The 16,964-nt window shown below is 44.8% G+C and overlaps 1 protein-coding gene and 2 non-coding genes across 3 annotated transcripts in view; 1 reads left to right on the top strand and 2 right to left on the bottom strand.

Annotated features, from left to right (window-relative positions):
• LOC124794654 overlaps window positions 1-16,964 on the bottom strand; it is a 101,953-nt gene that overhangs the window by 27,727 nt on the left and 57,262 nt on the right. The window lies entirely within an intron of this gene.
• On the bottom strand, window positions 9,478-9,551 carry Trnat-ugu. The gene has a single exon. It is a non-coding gene; the product is annotated as a tRNA-Thr (tRNA).
• Window positions 16,067-16,141, top strand: Trnas-cga. Its single transcript has one exon. It is a non-coding gene; the product is annotated as a tRNA-Ser (tRNA).

Genomic DNA, 16,964 nt, shown 5'->3' on the forward strand with positions numbered 1-16,964 from the left:
TTAGCGGTATCGCTAAGTGTTAGCTGTGGAATCAAAACTTAATTTATTTTCTTTGTGATTTTTTCGTATACTCTTGCTAACAGCATCTGCCTTTGTACAGGTTTCAGAGTTTCACAGTAATGCGGAATCGAATTAATATTTTCAGACTTCCAAAGGCGAAGTATAAAGAACGTGGTACGCTGTCGAAATCACATACTTCTGCCAAAGAACTACATGTGTGTTATTTATTAGTTAATTTCTTGAACATCCATTCGAATGATGTCTACATTTCGTTAGAAATTGTGGAAGCATTAGCGGAAACAGGAAACAACTCGGCGATTAGGCCTATGTCAACTGTGGTTTGAACGCTGTTTGTTGTGCTAACTTAAGTCCAGAGCAAAAATAGATTACATTCCAAGGCAAAAGAAAACATGTAGGCCTACAATAATACGTTTCATTGAGAAAGTATAGGCTATAAATATTTGGGTAAACGAAGGAGGGAGGAAACGCTGGTGCAAAAGCAATGTGAAAAGCCGGTTTCGTTTTGTAACATCCGAACATGAATTGTGTATAGGGTAAAAAGAGTTACACTAAGTACGAAATATGTCCCTAAATGAAACTCGCAGACGTGTGAAAGAAAAACTATCCGAAAGATTTACAACTGTTCGTGAGAGTCAGTGCACTGTCACCGAGAGTGATCTGCGTGACTGGGCGCTCTGAACTGCAAGTGAGATGAACTTTAGTGATCTCCAGGTTTTTCGAGCAGGTTAAACAGATTCAGGAAATTATACAGGAAATAAAGTTACAAAATTACGAAGTTTACCTCAAGCAATCCTCCAGAGGATGTGCAACTAATATGCAATACTATAGAGAAATTCGGCGCTGACGTGAAGGCGGAGCTTCTTGCTACGCTCTAAAATACTGTGTATAAAACCAATCAGTCAGGTTTCGTGCAAGAACTGGGTGCAAACAGAACTTCATCATGGAATCCATGGATTCCTGTTTCTGTAGATTTACATCTTTCAACAGCTACTTGTTTAGTTGCAAAAATCTTGTAATCGACATAGTAAAATCTGGAAAGTGAGAGAGAATAACTTTCAATATTACATCCGATACATGTTCTTACTATTCTTGGACTCTTGGTCTTGACTTTACAATATCTCTGTCTTTAGGAGGACAACGAAAAGGCATAACATCATCATCATCATCATCATCTTAAAGTAGTAGGCCTTTTGGCCTGTTCCGTCAGAGAACTTTTTAAGCGATCTTTTTAAGGACGTCCAAAGTTCCTCTTCCCGTTTGGGTTACATTCCATTGCCGGTTTAGTTGTTCTACCATAAGACATACGTCGGACATAGTCTTTCCAATTGCCAGTATTTTTCACATATTTGTAATATATTCAACATTTAGTTCTTGTATGATATCGGTATTTCTTTTGTGGTCCAACAGTGAGTATCCCTATAAAAGCAGAGGAACTTCGTCTCTGATGACTCGACAGCATAATTTCGATTCCATCCGGAGCTAACAGTGTGGTTCAGACTCTTGGTAAAAAATTTAGTCTGCACAGAGATGGCACATGAGTTCGAGTACCGCCCTCTGTCCAAGGCAGTGCTACGCTAAGCTCAGCCACTGTAGAGGCATCAAGTGAAGCGAAAATGTGAAAGCAAGTTGACAGATTTCTTCTTGCTGGGCACCAAAGACTCGATAAATTTAAAGAAGGGTTATTTTCACCACGTTGTTCGTTAAAATGTGTACTTGTAGCACAATGATCGGCTTCGAGAGCACAGACGGATGTGGACACATCCTCCTCGTTAGTTTATATCACATATCGTGTGTTGTATGCATGCTTTTCGGTTGCTCATTCTGAAGTCGAATCCAATGACGACAGCGCTATATGAAGTTGTGCTTGCAGTCAGACATTTTGATCTACGTGGTCTTCCAGGAGGAATGTCCAGTATTAGTGGAAATAACAGGAACGACCACTCGAAGCAAAAAAAGTCTGGTAAAGGTGAGCTGTAATATACATTACTGAAGAACGATGAGCGCTTTTTCGTTCTTGCTACTGTCTGTCGATCACTAGTAGCTCTTAACTTATGCGTTTTAGAACCAACGTTTAACAGACAATCTTTTCTTGTTTTGATCCATGCTACATCCTTACAAAATATAGAAAGCAAAGTGTTCGTGGTAGATATATATTTCACAGTATCGAAGATGAGGAAGTGATCGTAGCGCCTAAGGTATGCATTTTAGAGCCGATGTTTATTGAGGATTTTTTTTTTGTGCTTCGAATGATTGGTCTTGTCATATCCCTGAATATTCCTGTCGCATCTCTGCATACCAGCCATTTCTTCAAGGATACACAGCATTCTTACAAGGAGGACATGTCCACAGCCATTTATGTACTTGAAAATGAGGTAAAACACGAAACTGAGCAGTAGTGCCAAATAATGTACTGATTTACCTACAGAGCCTGCTGGAAATGACGATATATTTTTTTTGAAAGTGCGTCTGGATCCCTTGTTCTGTGTAAAGGGCAGAACACCTGAATTTCAGCTCGTACGAGGTACGACGGTGGTTCATGTGCGAAACAAATGGATGGAAGAGAATCGCATGCAACCGTAGCACGGAATTACGTCTTACTATTTCGGACGGAGTGAACTTTCCTTCACAGCGCGGGCTCGACTCTTCAACACTAGATGACTACCTGCGATGTGATAACCTGCTGTGTGTTGCTGGCTGGACTGGTGGCACTCACTGGGTAGCATTGGCTTTCATTCTTCGGAAACGAACAACCACCTCATATTGCAATAGACAACTGAAACCGGTTTCTTGCGTGAAGATTGGCGGAATGTAGATTTTGCGGACTGGTCCAGCTTCAAGTTGCTCCGTAGTGATGCTTTTATAAGTGTTACACGACACGTGGTGAGTTCAGTCTACTATATGAACTCATGAACTGCTTAGCAAACAAAAGCAGTGTTGTAGTTTGGGTCAACATCGGATACAACATGCCCTTTCAACTCGTACATATTGGCTGCCATATTACCACATGACAATGCATGGACACGTTTATCATGGAACGTATATGTATTCTTCTTAAATGATAGGGGACCAATGTCTCCCACAACCAAATTCGCCCTACACGTTACCCTTTGAACATTCCTATGTGGAATATGATTAGTAGGTCGTTTCTGCATCGCTGTACTCTAGCTAGATACGTTTACACTTTGTCAGCTCTCATACAAATCGAATGGAGGAATATTGTCAGGAAGAGATCGTTCTTGATTCCTTCTTATGACGTTTACAGTCTCTGAGTCAGTACGTGAGGGCTTCAAAGTGCCATGAAATTTCAGAAATCCTAATTTTCGGTGCATTTTAATGTAGGAAGTGTGGTCACAAAATACGGTGAATAATTTTATTACAGATAATATAATAAGAATACACGGAATTTGTTTTAACCGCCTTCAAAGTACTGTATGTGGCTAGAAATGCACTTATCCTAACTTTGAATCCCTAACTGGAAGTATGTCTGGAAGGCTTGCTTTGGAAGAGCGTTCAGCTGCTCTGTTGTGACCCTGTCAACGTCAGGAATTGTGTCAAAATGTTTTTCCTTAACTGCGATTTTAATTTTTGGGAAGAGCCAGAAGTCACATGGTGCTAACTCTGGTCAGACGTATGCGGCCGCACAGGTACACTTTTTCCGGCCAAAAACTAGCAAATGAGAAGCAAAGCGTGGCAAGGCGCGTTGACGTGATGAAGAGGGAAGCCATTGGGCCATCTTTCTTCTTACATCGTTTCGAAAACATTGTAGCACGCCCTTTTACAATTTGACGTTTACGATTGGTCTGCTTGGAACAAACTCTGATTACACTGCGTCCTAAATATCGAAATAGGAAACGACGACCGTGACTTTGATATTCTATTTTAACTGACGTTCCTTTTACACGACGAGAGGAGATTCACTGGTTTTCCGCTAGGAACTCTGAGTTCTCGTCGTAGGGACATACCCATGGAACCGAGGTTCATTTCCAGCTACAAAACTCGACATGAAGTCTGGATACGAATGAAGACGATCTTTCAACTCCGTGCAAACTGACACATGATTTTCCTTCTGTTCGTCACCCGATAATTGAGGAAGAAATTTTACTCTTCGTAAATAGTTGTTGGCCTGTTTTGACACATTTTGCACATATTTTTCTGCTGTTGATGTTAAAGAAGGTCCCTAGAGTTACTCGTCTTCAACTGATGATTTCTGCTTTTAAAACTGTCGTACACCTTGTAAACAGTAAAAATTTCATTTTTTTTGGTGACATCTCGTAGTTAATTTGTGCATATATCCGTCTTCGTGTTGCAATTTCCTCATTCTATGTATGCATATTCCTCCAAGTATTTTCTTCTTCCTTTTTTTTTTTTCAAGTGAGTACTAATAGCGTGCAGGAAACATGTAACAGGAAACGGAAATTTATTTAAAGACCAGAATTTGCCAGGGTCCGACATTACTTGCTCTGTACAAAAAATACCATTATACCGACAGGAAAGTCATTTGAAGTTGAGAAATAAGCACGCCAAGGCAGTAATTAATAATGCAGATAATACATATATATGGGCATATTCTCAAATAATATGACAACCATTCATTGTACAACACTTCAGATGTATAACAACTACATTAAACGACAATGTTGAGAGTGACAATTCACAAGCTGCGCGTACTTTAACAATAAATTTTTAAATATAGTTCCAAAAATAGGATTAAATGGTTTATGATGACTAACTCAAAACCTCAGCTGCCGACAGGTGTTGTTGATATACCTCGATGTGGACAGCTGAAAATGTGTGCCCCGACCGGGACTCAAACCCGGCATCTCCTGCTTACATGGCAGACGCTCTATCCATCTGAGCCACCGAGGACACAGATGAATAGCGCTACTGCAGGGACTTATCCCTTGCACGCTTCCCGTGAGACTCACACACCCAACTGACCACAATTCTGCATATGTATTGTACCTTATACGGCCTTAATAGCATCTACCACTTCATCTGTGGTTACGTCGTCTTGGAGGTCATGCACTGCATCCCCCGGAAGAGTGTTCGTAGTAAGCTGAGCGACTTCTGTAATCAGTGCGGCGCCCTTCCACATCAGTGAGTACTTGGATCAGAGCTCGTCGTTGTCGTTCCTGAAGGAGGTGGTACATCGACCGACGTTCTTGAGGGATATGATTAGAAGAACAGACTACAGTTCCTTCCAAGTAACGCAGCATGATCAAGGAGATCTGCGCCTTCATGCGATGGATCATCGACTGCCGGGCTGGCGTGAAAGGCATCGTCGCACAGTCACATAGTATGGTGTAGCAGAAGTGCAGGGTTAGTTTGCCACGCCTTAAATCCCTTCCCATAACTCATCAGTGTCTTCCTGAGGGTCGGCTTTGCACAGGAGAGCCACCATGATAAGGTGGAGTCATAGGCTTCTCGACGATGGCGGCAGCGTGCCCACGCTTCTTCGACCATACGGCGACAGTCTGAGGAGGTCAGGTGAGCGACATTGAGTTTCCACAGACCACGAATATGCGACAGTCGCTGTCGGGCGAGAGTGACGTCACAGAGGTACGTATCATGGTCTGAAAAGGCCAAAGGCCAGACTTGCGCATGACGTGTGCCATCAGCAAGGGAGCGAGTAACGTAGATGCGATCTATGCGGCTGGACGAGTGAAAGGTGTAGAATGTATAGCCCGGCTGAATTCCGTGGAGCTTCTTCCAAGGGTCAACAAGTCGTAGACGGTCGATGACCACTGAGAGAGATGCACAAGGTGAATGTAGCGGGAGTTGGTCCGCAGGCTCTTGTGTCGAGTTAATATCCCCACCGAGTTCCAAATCGTCCTACGGACCTATGAAGAGGGGTGTGACGCTTTCGGCAAAAAAAAGTTTGCCGGTCATGACGGCGGCCACTTCCGGACGGAGCGTAGATATTAATAATACGCACGCCGAACTGTGTGAGGGCCATACCTCGCGCAGTGGGGAGGTAGATGACGTCCTCTGTAGGGAGTCCGTCGTGTAGCAGGATGGCGACTCCGCTACCGGTGTCGGATGCGGGGGAAACATGGGCGTTGTATCGGGTGGGAACTAGGAAGTCAGCCACAAACACCTCTTGTAAGAGTGCTATATCAACACCTGCAGAGTAAATAGTGTCTCGGAACATGGCCTGTTTGTGGGGGGCACGAATTGTGGCAAGATTCATCGTGGCGATACGATATTGCTGTGTACGGCCATCCTCAGTATTTGCCGAACGTGCGGTAGAAGTAGCCGGCAGGTGGAGACCCACCGGTGGTGCCGCAGTGGTGATAATTACTGACGGGGCGCCAGCCCCAGTGTCGCCGAGGTGGACTCCTGTGCAGACACGCTGGCAGTCTGTTCCACTTCTTCTTCAACGTCATCGGCCCAGGAAGCTGACGACTTGGACATGTGACGGTCACGTACTTCTGGAACGGGTGTTGTGGATTCCACATCATGATTGGCAGGGGGACCGCCACTGTTCCAGTCGCGTATGGTTCGCGGGAAGAACGACTGTCTGAAAGCCTCCGTGTGCGCTCTAATCTCTCTAATTTTACATTCGTGATCTCCTCGGGAGGTATAAGTAGGGGGAAGCAATATATTCGATACCTCATCCAGAAACGCACCCTCTCGAAACCTGGCGAGCAAGCTACACCGCCATGCAGAGCGCCTCTCTTGCAGAGTCTGCCACTTGAGTTTGCTAAACATCTCCGTAACGCTATCACGGTTACCAAATAACCCTGTGACGAAACGCGCCGCTCTTCTTTGGATCTTCTCTATCTCCTCCGTCAACCCGATCTGGTACGGATCCCACACTGATGAGCAATACTCAAGTATAGGTCGAACGAGTGTTTTGTAAGCCACTTCCTTTGTTGATGGACTACATTTTCTAAGGATTCTCCCAATGAATCTCAACCTGGTACCCGCCTTACCAACAATTAATTTTATGTGATCATTCCACTTCAAATCATTCCGCACGCATACTCTCAGATATTTTACAGAAGTAACTGCTACCAGTGTTTGTTCCGCTATCATATAATCATACAATAAAGGATCCTTCTTTCTATGTATTCGCAATACATTACATTTATCTATGTTAAGGACAGTTGCCACTCCCTGCACCAAGTGCCTATCCGCTGCAGATCTTCCTGCATTTCGCTACTATTTTCTAATGCTGCAACTTCTCTGTATACTACAGCATCATCCGCGAAAAGCCGCATGGAACTTCCGACACTATCTACTAGGTCATTTATATATATATTGTGAAAAGCAATGGCCCCATAACACTCCCCTGTGGCACGCCAGAGGTTATTTAATGTCTGTAGACGCCTCTCCATTGATAACAACATGCTGTGTTCTGTTTGCTAAAAACTCTTCAATCCAGCCACACAGCTGATCTGATATTCCGTAGGCTCCTACTTTGTTTATCAGGCGACAGTGCGGAACTGTATCGAACGCCTTCCGGAAGTCAAGGAAAATAGCATCTGCCTGGGAGCCTGTATATAATATTTTCTGGGTCTCATGAACAAATAAAGCGAGTTGGGTGTCACACGATCGCTGTTTCCGGAATCCATGTTGATTCCTACAGAGTAGATTCTGGGTTTCCAAAAACATGATACTCGAGCAAAAATCATGTTCTAAAATTCTACAACAGATCGACGTCAGAGATATAGGTCTATAGTTTTGCGCATCTGCTCGACGACCCTTTTTGAAGACTGAGACTATCTGTGTTCTTTTCCAATCATTTGGAACCTTCCGTTCCTCTTGAGACTTGCGGTACACGGCTGTTAGAAGGGGGCAAGTTCTTTCGCGTACTCTGTGTAGAATCGAATTGGTATCCCGTCAGGTCCAGTGGACTTTGTTGAGTGATTCCAGTTGCTTTTCTATTCCTTGGACACTTATTTCGATGTCAGCCATTTTTTCATTTGTGTGAGGATTTAGAGAAGGAACTGCACTGCGGTCTTCTTTGAGAAAGGGCGTCATCGGAAGGCGTTCGTCGTCGTTTCCTGTGCTTGCGAGGCGACCGCTGCTTTCTGATGTGGCCTTCTGAATCAGAATGTGGTCACCCGTCATCTGACGCCGAACCTGTCTGGACAAAGGCAGACGTCGGCACGACACCGAGGTCGACGTCCATGGTTCCAACAGGAACATCGGTTTCGGTCTGCAAACCGAACGGTCCTGAAGCGAGCACTGGAGGCGACGCCGTGCTTGTGTCGTCGGCGCATTGTGCTGCGGCGGGTGGCGTTGACGATGCTGCTGGCGCAATGGGGAGTGGCACGACGGGGTCCTGTGCAATCTTGGCATAGGTGATGGGTAAGGATGTGACCGTTAAGCCTGGGTCTCTTCATGTGTCGGTGTCTGTATTAAACGGCGGTGTAAGCATTCGGAACGTACATGTCCCTCCTAGCCACATCCTGCGCACGTTCGTGGCTGTCCATCATACATGACGATGACCCTCACACCGCCAATCATCAGGTACGATGGGACATGTTTCGTCAGCTCAATTTCTATTTGCCGGACGCCATTTAGTACGGGGTGGGTGGTAAATGTTTGCCACTTCTCCGCGACGTGACCCAAGACGGTGCCATATGGTTGGAAAGCGGCAATGACAACATCCTGAGGCACCTCGAACGGGAGCTCAAACACCCGCAATGGCCGGAGACCGAATCCAGCATGGGCGACTGTCACAGCACCCATATGTCCATCAGAGTGTTTAAATTTTAGTCCGGTGGCATGACGGTGAATTATGTCAGTGCAAATTTCCTCCGTCAACATCTTGATGTAGACAACACTTCCAGTGATGGAAAAATGTATGCCGATTACGTCCTGGGGGTTCAAACGTAGATCCTCTCGGATGAACCGTTCGACTTCGAAAGCTCTGGGTCGTGGATGTTCGGCCTGAAACGTTACTTTGATCGTTGCACGGCGGTACGAGTGCGCCATGATGTACGTTAGTACTGGACTCGATAGACACAAACACCGCGACGCGGAAGTAAACACCACCGAGAGCGGAGCGTCGGACGGCGCGCGGAGCAGCTCCGCACGCCAACACGGCTGTGAGTCGGCTTCGTCCCATCTGAGCCACCAAGGACACAGATGAAAGCGCGACTGCAGGGACTTATCCCTTGCACGCTTCCCGTGAGACTCACACTCCCAACTGTCCACAATTCTACATATGTATTGTACCTTATAGACATTTGCCCAACCACTCATTACTCGCGCACGCTTTGGCGATTCCCGTAAGAGTTTGGGCAACCTGTGCGAATTCGCACAGACGAAGGTCAATGGCTGGATAGCCTTTAACTATATATACCAAGACAGTAACTTGTTCTCGAAAGAACAGTTACTTTTGATGACCGTGCAGCTTTTCCCTGGAATAAATGATGACTAACTGAAAAGCTCAGCTGCCGACAGGTGTTGTTGATATACCTCGATGTGGACAGCTGAAAATTGTGCCCCGACCGGGACTCGAACCCGGCATCTCCTGCTTACATGGCAGACGCTCTATCCATCTGAGCCACCGAGGACACAGATGAATAGCGCTACTGCAGGGACTTATCCCTTGCACACTTCCCGTGAGACTCACACACCCAACTGTCCACAATTCTGCATATGTATTGTACCTTATACGGCCTTGATAGCATCTACCACTTCATCTGTGGTTACGTCGTCTTGGAGGTCATGCACTGCATCCTCCGGAAGAGTGTTCGTAGTAAGCTGAGCGACTTCTGTAATCAGTGCTGCAGAATGCGGTACGGCTGCGTATAGCCCGGCAAAATGAGCATGGAGAGCACGACCGATGCTTTGTTGGGTGTCGTGCCGGCGCCCTTCCACATCAGGGAGTACTTGGATCAGAGCTCGTCGTCGTCGTTGCTGAAGGAGGTGGTACATCGACCGACGTTCATGAGGGATACGATTAGAAGCACGAGAACGGACTACAGTTCCTTCCAAGTAACACAGCATGATCAAGGAGATCTGCGCCTTCGTGCGATGGACCATCGACTGCCGGGCTGGCGTGAAAGGCATCGTCGCATAGTCACGTAGTATGGTGTAGCAGAAGTGCAGGGTTAGTTTGCCACGCCTTAAATTCCTTCCCATAACTCATCAGTGTCTTCCTGAGGGTCGGCTTTGCACAGGAGAGCCACCATGATAAGGTGGAGTCATAGGCTTCTCGACGATGGCGGCAGCGTGCCCACGCTTCTTCGACCATACGGCGCAGTCTGAGGAGGTCAGGTGAGCGACATTGAGTTTCCACAGACCACGAATATGCGACAGTCGCTGTCGGGCGAGAGTGACGTCACAGAGGTACGCATCATGGTCTGAAAAGGCCAAAGGCCAGACTTGCGCATGACGTGTGCCATCAGCAAGGGAGCGAGTAACTTAGATGCGATCTATGCGGCTGGACGAGTGAAAGGTGTAGAATGTATAGCCCGGTTGAATTCCGGGTCCAAAATTCTGCATATGTATTGTACCTTATAGACATTTGCAAGGGATAAGTCCCTTCAGTCGCGCTATTCATCTGTGTTCTCGGTGGCTCAGATGGATAGAGCGTCTGCCATCTAAGCAGGAGATCCCAGGTTCGAGTCCCGGTCGGGGCACAATTTTCAGCTGTCCATATCGAGGTATGTCAACAACACCTGTCGGCAGCTGAGGTTTTCAGTTAGTCGTCATTTATTCCAGGGAAAAGCTGCACGGTCATCAACAGTAACTGTTCTTTCGAGAACAAGTTACTGTCTTCGTTAAATGGTTTAGTTGAAGAAGCAAAAGAGTATATTAAAATTACAACTACACGAAACTTTAAGCTACTGAAATTAGCGTCAACATCCTTGACTGAAACTAAAAGAATTATAAGAATTAGAAAAAGCAAATACTCATGCATTATTGATGGAATTTCAGACTGAATTCAGAAAAGTGGTACGAATTTAATACACACATCAAAAAAAGTTATGCGTTACCCCAGTTCCCATAACTCCTGAAGATAGATGTTGGCTGTGGATAGTCCCTTTGACTGTCCAGAGATGTCACTAAGCCCGCCCAAAGCTGCAAACAATTATGCATGAGCGGCGCCTTCAGGATAACGACATCTCTTGACTAGAGTGGTCAGCGTGTTGTCCAGACATGAACCCGATCAAAAATACTTGGGATGGATTGAAAAGGGCTGTTTATGAACGACTTGACCCACTAACCACTCTGAGGGATCTACGCCGAATCGCTGTCGAGGAGTGGGACAATGTGGACCAACGGTGCCTTGCTGAACTTGTAGATAGTATGGCACAACGAACACAGGCATGCATCAATGCAAGATGCAAGATACAATAATAGCCTTATGGAACTTGCAACTTATCCACAACATAATCTTTATCTCTTACAATAAAAGGAAATGTCCTTATGGACTGACTGACTAGTTGATTGACTGACTGACTCATCACAGCCGAGCCCAAACCGCTGACAGAAACTTGAAATTTGGAGAAGGTGTGACCCTTATACTGTAGGCATCGTTTAATAAGAGATTTTTCGAAATTCCTGCCCTAAGGGAGAGAAGCAGGGATGAAGTACTTTTTTTTTTTGAAAAAAAATGTCCCTTTTAAGAAAAATTTGAAGCTGGAACTACGAAAAGTGGTATTTGGTTTCTCGGTCAGAAATAAAGAAGAATTTTTGGAAATTTAACCTCACAGGAGTGAAATAGTGGGTGAATGCCTTTTTGAAAATACACCTTTATTAAAGGAATACTAAAGTATTTTTAAAGCTACATCTATGAGCATTGGTATTTCACTTCCTGGTTGCAAATAAAAAGAATACGTGCTTCAGTATTTTTGGAAACTGACCCCCTAAGAGGGTGAAATGGAGAGTGAGATTTTTATGAAAATATTCTATTATGGAAGCATTTCAAAGCTAAATCTATTAAAAATTTAAATTTGATTCCTCAGTTAGAAATAATAAAAGAATCCGTGTTTCACTGTTTCAACATAGGATTGTACAGTCAACCGGTTGCAAATAACGTAAGTGCATTGACCTAGGTTTCGACACCCTCTAAGTGTGGTGTCTTCATCAGAATGAAAAAATTTAGTATGAGGAAAAGTACATTACCTAAGATAACAATTGTCATGATGTACAAAGGTTACCTACGTAAAAATGCATTGCGAAGAAGCAATGGTCAGAAATTAGAAGAGCTATGCCCGAGTCAAAAATAAAATAAAGGCTTTACCACGGGTACCTAGCAAGGAACAACATCATACTGATGGGCCCAGTGGCTTACATTGCTGCCACGAAAACGATACAAGTAGCGCCGCCTATCACTGTTTTTGGAAATTCAACCCCCAAGGGGGCGAAAGAGGGTGCAACTCATTCACCGTCTCATTATCGCCCAGTTGAGGAGAGAAACTTGAAATTTGGAGGGGGTGTGGAACTTATACTGTAGGCATCGCTTAACAAGGGACTGTCCGAAATTCCACTCTCAAGGGGATGAAATAGGGGGCGAAAGACCTTTTGAAAGCATGTCGTTATTAAGGTAATTTTGAAGCTAGAATTACGAACACTGGTATTTGGTTAAAAAATATTACTTATATCAAAATTTTTGGAAATTCAACCACTAAGAGAGTACAATAGTGGGTGAAAGTCTTTTTGCAAATAATTGATTACTAAAGAACTACTAAAGGATTTTTAAGGCTACTTACATGACAACTGGTATTTGACTTCTCGGTTAGAAATTCAGCCTCCAAGAGTGTGCAATAGGGGACGAAAATTTTAAGAAAATATTTCGTTACACTAAAAAATGTTTAAAGTTGCGTTTATGAAAGCAAGTACTTCACTTTTTGATTAGATACAAAGAAATATTTGTTAGGCGATGTAAGTTGCTATGGAAATAAAAAGCTGTGAGTACCGGGCGTGAGTCGTGCTTCGGTAGCTCAGATGGTAGAGCACTTGCCCGCGAAAGGCAAAGGTCCCGAGTTCGAGTCTCGGTCGGGCACACAGTTTTAATCTGCCAGGAAGTTTCATATCAGCGTACACTCCGCTGCAGAGTGAAAATCTCATTCTGCTATGGAAATAGCTTCACAAGAACGCAAAAACTTTGGTTTACAGTGAGCCGTAGCGGCTTCTGTGAGGGCGAGCGCGCGACCCTGCTGGCGACGCTTTGCGTGCGTTCCATCGACTCTGCCTCGTCGTATCGTCTTTGCTGGATTATGTGTTCCCACTGGAGCTATATTGTGGTGAGCGGTGTGTCGGACACGGAGCTGGACGAGTGTGCCAGAGAGCTCGACATCTTGGCGACTGCAGCGAGTTAACTCCGTTGAATGTTGGGCTATGGGGGCCCGCGTTTTCCTGTAGCGTTGACCGTTGCTACCGGCGAGTTAAGTGGGCAAGCAGCAGCCCTCATCTCGAACAACCTGGTTACGACGTGCATCAGTCAACTGCGGTGAGCTACATACGCCGAGATGTATGGCACAACTTGTTAGCAGCCACGTGCGACAGGGCGGTATTGCCGTGCCTAGCTGGAACCTGAAGCTGTTGGCCTCCGTGGCTTTTGTTTGAAATTATCTAGTCAGAGAGAGTATTGTACTTAAGGATTGTTAATTGTGCGCGCTGTGAGCTGGCCAGTAATCCAGTTTCTAAATGCCTTTCGGTGACCCCTTAGGGGTTGTGTGTCTCAATCTGGAGGTTTCTGTATGTGCCAAGCTAGATTTCTGTATTTTTAATCTTGTACTTGAAATCATGGTTTGTTGTTATTGAGTGTTTGATACTAGTGATTGTAATTTCTGTTTGTTCGTCTTCTGGGGCGAGTCATTGGATTTGGCATTGCAGTTGTGTGCGCTAAGCCTAAAGGCATGCATGTGTTGGCCATGTGTGTGTGTGTGTGTGTGTGTGTGTGTGTGTGTGTGTGTGCGCAAGCTTGTATTTACGCACTCTCTTACTTCGTGTGAGGGACCCTTCGGGTTATAGTTTTACAGTTTAAACGGCGATCTGCCATTTGGAACGTATCCCAATTACAGTGTTCATTATCCCCAAAAAGGCCCCAGTAAAGCTCTACCTTGACGTTTTAAATCTTGTTGGAATTATTACGTAATTATTCTTTTAAATGACTTAGTACATTCCTTCTTGTTGTTGCTTGGAAGGTTAACTTGCAATGTTACGAGCGGGCTCCTCCCATATTTAAGTTTTAATAGTTGAATTTTTAATTGTTCGCTTAAGTATTACTGTATATGTTAATTTTTATCAAACTTAGGAAGTAACTGACTCAGAACTTCTGTTATTTTAAGACCCTTGTGGGCGTGTGATGAAAGTCTTTCAGCAAACTGATCACTCAGTTTCTTGCTCTCTAAAAGAAAATTAAGGGTTTAATTATCGTTATCATTTTAATTGTGATTTAGGTGCAAGATAATTGAAGCACTTAACGCGACTTCTGTGGAACAGGGTTGTGGTCAAACAGTGAAGTATTATTGTTGCTTCGGTTTTACGTGTGTGTGTGTATGGGGGGGGGGGGGGGGGGGTTTGGGCGGCTTGGCCGTATCTGGACTATATGAGATCAGAATAACCAGTGAAAGTGTATACATTTTAATGTTTTTTATTTAATGTTTGTTGAACTTATATTCGACTTCTGTTGTGGAATTAGCCCACAAGTGTGATCTAGTTGCAATGACAGAGTGCCGCCGCAGGTTGATTTAATCAATTAACAGTGTGTAATTTTATGTATGATGCAAATGTCCTTATACATCGTGAATTTAATTTAAAAATCTTAATTACTTTTATACATTTCGCAAGAATTTTGGTAACTGTCAGTTGATGCATCACTGAAGTGTTATTACATAATAATATTTGTTTGGGAATGATAAATTATGCAACAATTTTGGCTACCGTTCCACGTGTTTTTCTTAAATTAATCCCAATTCTTGTTCTTCGCCGCAACTGAACTGAAAGGGGAGGGTGACTATGCGAAAAAGATCGAATGACCAACAAAAGAGTAACATTCTTCGAGTTGGAGCGTGGAATGTCAGAAGCTTGAACTTGGTAGGGAAGCTACAAAATCTGAAAACTGAAAAGGGAAAAGTGAAGTGTAATGGAAAGGAGACAAGGATTTCTGGTCAGATGAGTATACGGGAATACCAGCAGCAACAGAAAATAGTGTAACGGGCGTAGGATTCGTTATGAATAGGAAGGTAGGGCAGAGAGAGTGTTACTGTGAACATTTCAGTGATAGGGTTGTTCTTATCAGAAGCGACAGCAAACCAACAACGACGACGGTAGTTAAGGTATACATGCCCACGTCACGAGCTAAGCATGAAACTATGTAGAGGACGTATATGAGGATATTGAAATGGTAATACAGTAAGTACAGGGAGATGAAAACCTAATAGTCAAGTCGGATTGATTGCAGTTGTAGGGGAAGGAGTAGAAGAAACGGTTATACGATAATATGAGCTTGGGACAGGGAATGAGAGGGAAAAAAGACTAACTGAGTTCTGTAATAAATTTCAGTGAGTAATATCGAATTCTCTTTTCAAGAATCACAAGAGGAGGACGTGTACTTGGAAAATGCCGGGAAGATAACATCATGGTCAGGCAGAGATTTCGAAATCAGATACTGGAGCAGATGTAGGCTCACATCACAACGTAGTAGTGATGAAGAGTAGGCTGAAGTTTAAGAGATTAGACAGGAAGAAACAATACGCAAAGAAGTAGGATACGGTAGCACTAGGGAGTGACGAAATACGCTTGAAGTTCTCTAAGGCTATATATAAAGCAGTAAGGAATTGCTCAGAAGGCAGCACAGTTGAAGAAGTTTTCGAATGTTTGTGAAATCCTAAGGAATCAAACTGCTGATGTAATCGGTTCCTAGATTTACACACTACTTCAACTATCTGAAACTAACTTAAGCTACCCAAGCACGACTCACGTCCCGTCCTCACAGCTTTACTTCTGCCAGTACCTCGTCTCCTACCTTCCAAACTTTACAGAAGCTCTCCGGCGAGACAGCTTCTGTAAAATTTGGAAGGTAGGAGACCAGATAGTGGCAGAAGTAAAGCTGTGAGGACGGGACGTGAGTCGTGGTTGGGTAGCTCAGTTGGTAGAGCACTTGCCCGCGAAAGGCAAAGGTCCCGAGTTCGAGTCTCGGTCCGGCACACTGTTTTAATCTGCCAGGAAGTTTCATATCAGCGCACACTCCGCTGCAGAGTGAAAACCTCACTCTGGTCCCATGTCAGTCCAACTGCACACGCCCCACACCATTACAGAGCCTCCGCCAGCTTGAATAATCGCGGCCGCGCGGGATTTGCCGAGCGGTCTATGGCGCTGCAGTCAGGGACTGTGCGGCTGGTCCCGGCGGAGGTTCGAGTCCTCCCTCGGGCATGGGTGTGGTGTTTGTCCTTAGGATAATTCAGGTTACGTAGTGTGTAAGCTTGGGGACTGATGACCTTAGCAGTTAAGTCCCATCGGATTTAACACACTTGAATAATCGCCTGATGACATGGCTCAAATAGCTCTGAGCACTATGGGACTTAACATCTGAGGTCATCAGTCCCCTAGAACTTAGAACTACTGAAACCTAACTACCCTAAAGACATCACACACATCCGTGTCCAAGGCAGGATTCGAACCTGCGACCGTAGCAGTCGCGCGCTTCCGGACTGAAGCGCCTAGAATCGCTCGCCCACCGCGGCCGGCTGCTGACATGCAGGGTCTAGATTGTCTCCATATCCGTACACGTCCATACGATCGATACAATTTGAAATGAGACTCGTTCGACCGAGCAACATGTTTCCAGTCATCAACAGTCCAATGTCGGTGTTGGCGGGCCCAGGCGAAGCGTAAAGCTTTGTGTCGTGCAGTCATCAAGGGCTCACGACGGGCCTTCGGCTCCGGAAGCCAATTTGATGATGTATCGTTGAATGGTTCTCACGCTGGCATTTGTTGATGGCCAAGCATAGAAATCTGCGGGAATTTGTGGA

The sequence above is a fragment of the Schistocerca piceifrons genome, chromosome 4, assembly GCF_021461385.2.
Source record: "Schistocerca piceifrons isolate TAMUIC-IGC-003096 chromosome 4, iqSchPice1.1, whole genome shotgun sequence".
Classification (NCBI taxonomy): Eukaryota; Metazoa; Arthropoda; class Insecta; order Orthoptera; family Acrididae; genus Schistocerca; species Schistocerca piceifrons.